This window comes from Notothenia coriiceps, unplaced genomic scaffold (assembly GCF_000735185.1).
Source record: "Notothenia coriiceps isolate Sejong01 unplaced genomic scaffold, NC01 NC01_scaffold00037244, whole genome shotgun sequence".
Lineage (NCBI taxonomy): Eukaryota > Metazoa > Chordata > Actinopteri > Perciformes > Nototheniidae > Notothenia > Notothenia coriiceps.
Genome location: NW_011369945.1, coordinates 26733986 through 26737330, shown reverse-complemented (window position 1 = coordinate 26737330; position 3345 = coordinate 26733986).

Sequence of the window (3345 nt, the reverse complement as noted above, 5' to 3'; positions counted from 1 at the left end):
GGCCTCGGTCGGGTAAAGTCACGAAATTTTTGTTTATTTTTCCTCAAATTTTAGTTAAAGACTTGGCTTAACCTTCCGGTCACGTCACTCCGGTCTTAACCCCACTACACCAGTGCGAAAAACCACCGTCATTCTTCTGCAACGTCGCCGCAAGACGTGAACGACGTCCCAGATTAACTCCGGACGCAGGTATGGGTGTAATGTCTGGCAACGTCATTAGGTTGGACACACCGAATGTATTCCAAATCCCTGTGTACAATACATATTTTGGTGGATAGCTGAACTCCTCCAGCGCTACACCCCGGCCAGAGCTTTAAGGTCTGCTGAACAGCTACTGCTGGTAGTGCCCCAGACCAGGCTCAAAACCCGAGGGCACCGAGCCTTCGCAGCAGCTGGTCCCAGGCTCTGGAACACTCTGCCCCTCCATATGAGGTCGGCCCAGACTCTAGGGGTTTTTAAAACAAAACTAAAGACTCACTTCTTCTCCCTGGCATTCTAGTCCGAGCAGAGTATGACTACGGACAATTCCCTGTTTTGGATTTTTATATTTGTTGTGGTAATTTATTGTCTTCTGTTCTTTGCGAATGTAGTAATGTGTTATTTATTATTTGCATGTACAGCACTTTGGTCTCGACCAAAAATCGTTTTAAAATGTGCTTTATAAATAAAACCTGATTTGATTTGATTTGATTTAAAGTTTATTCTTCTAAATTCTGTCATGATAGGACATTTAATTAATTTGTTGTCTTTTTTTAAACTATCAGTGTTAACAAATCTCACCTTTGGCAACAAACGTACAAAGACTATTTATGGTCCTGTGGTCAACCTTTAAAAATGATTGTATAAGTTTACAGTAAATTGTATTGTGATATTGTGATTTGTTTAATGTTTCTTTCAATTTTTCTGGTAAATTTTTCAGCCCCTTCACATGACTTTGAATCTTTACGTAAGACTTGGAATCACTTTTGTTTGTTGTTTTTTCCATAATTGAAGATGGCTTTTTTAATTTTCTTTGGCCCTCCTGCTTCAACTAACTTTGCATTCTTGTACCCTGAATATATTTATTACCATTGAATTAATTCAATAAAAAAAACAGAAAAAAAGGTTAGTCAATACAAAAGAGAGTAGAAAGCAGGTAATCATTAATATTATTATTATTGACATTCAGTGGACTTCTGTAAGTCCAGGCTCCTGAGCTTCAGACTGTTGTTGAATTTAAATATGTTTATTTTAAGAGGGAGAATGAAAAAACTGTTAAAGAACATGTCAATAGGTTGAGAGGAGTGACTCATCGAACAATGTGTTGCACCTGTTGGCCTTGATGTGAAGGAGAAGGTCAGCCCTCTCAGCAGGTGCAAAACCAAAAGGATTAATTGACAAAATGGCGGAAATACTCAAAAATGGAGGCTATCAGGAGTTTACCGCCCCTATGACCTCCGCTTTACAGTTTCAGACAGAACTCTTTCAGAGTGGCCTGTATTTGAAGGCAACAATGCGCCTGTGATGGAAAAAACATCAGGGGGTAGTGGGCAGCCTCAGTCCAATCCACAAACACTGGTGCAAGTTTGAAGGCTTCCTTTTTGTCTGTAGCATGGAAGACGCTTTGTGGGGTCCAAAAGGGTCCTAAACCTGAATTTGTTGTTGCACAATGGCACCATAAATTGAAGTACAACTATTTTTTTACTTTTTTTTGTGTGTGTGTTTTGATTCACTTTAATAAAAACTTGATTGATTAAAAACAAGACAGAAAATGACAAAAATAAAAGGTATTAGGCCTACTTGGCATTTTTTGTAAGAAAAGACAGTTTATTTCAACCTTGAGTTCTAATTTGTAACTCGGACTCGGAGACAGTTGTCCAAAAATAGAAAGTAGTTAAATAACAAAAACTAAGTCGTACTTCAAAACAAAACTCACTTGACAAAAGGTTTAATTCTCAAAGTAAAGTTTCAGGAGTCAAAAGGCCCAGGTTCTCACGACATGAAACATAACGAACTGACAAGGGAATAAAGAAACACAAGGGCTATTTATAGGTGAGGAGGATGGGCACAGGTGAAAACTATCAGGGCAGGGCCAAGCAATCTCACGGGCGGGAAACACACAAAGGCAGGAAATGTGGGATCTGGAATGAGAGGAAAGATTACTTTCAAAATAAAAACAGGAATTGACAAGATCCAAACACAAAACTAGAGTAAAAAACATAACTGTCGAGTCACAACATAATTGTACTACACTTCACATTCATTCATTTAACGGGGCTTAATATAGGATTTTCCCTTTCCTGAAGAGTGTTATAGGTTTGTGTGCATGTAAATGGTCTGCAAAGATGGGGTTTCTCCCCCTGCCTGAAACGCCTCGATTGGACTCCTTTGTTTACTTCCGTAACACACTAACATCACAATGTAACGCTGACGCTTCTATTGGCTAGCGCTCCAACAAATGGTACGTGATAGGCTTAGGGTTGGGACCTCTCTAAGCGGTTGACCAATCACAATAGGGCCGGCCAGCTAACCAATCAGAGCAGACTGGGCTCTGGTTTCAGACAGAGGGCGAAAAGAGGTGCTGCAGCACAGGCAGTATAATAATATATAGCTTTTTAAACATTAAAGCAAGGAGACATGTCACAGCAGAGGCACTAAATACTGATATGAACATGTGTACCAGTTACAATTATTTTTTAAATCAGCAGCAGATGTTGATCAAAATGGTTACAGCTGAGCTGACATGGCCAAATCAAAAGATACAGTCATTCTATAAAAATCAGGATAGTTTACAGTTTAATGTATTCAAATAAAAATAAAAAACATGTTCAATCTTGCATTCAACTGTAAAACATCATCCCTTGCAGCGTGCAGACAGAATAACGCCTAAGAAAAGCATCACGCCCATGCTATGTCTTTAAATTGTTATTGATATTCACTCACACTAACTAATATAAATGAACATTATGTGTGTGTTTGCACTTACATGGTTGAGTGTGTGTTGCATCTTAAGAAAGATTCATTAACTCAGCTCAACTCATTAACCTCTGAATGGGATTGCTTTATTAGAATAAACCGTTCCATATATTGTATCCACACGCAGTGATCCTTATGGAGCAACTCAACTAAAAGAAAATCTAATTAAATAATCCAGTTGCTTTTCATTCTGTATTTATTATCGAGTCATGCTTGCACTCTGAACACGAAGAAAGGATTTTGAGCGTGGCATTAAAGTAAATCTATGTGTCAGATTTTCTCGATTTGCTTTTTCTCGTGTTTTTAATGATGCTGATAAATGGAGATTCCTTCCAGACTCAAACAAAGGCTGTCCAGTCCCTTGGTCATTGTACGATATACAGACATTTA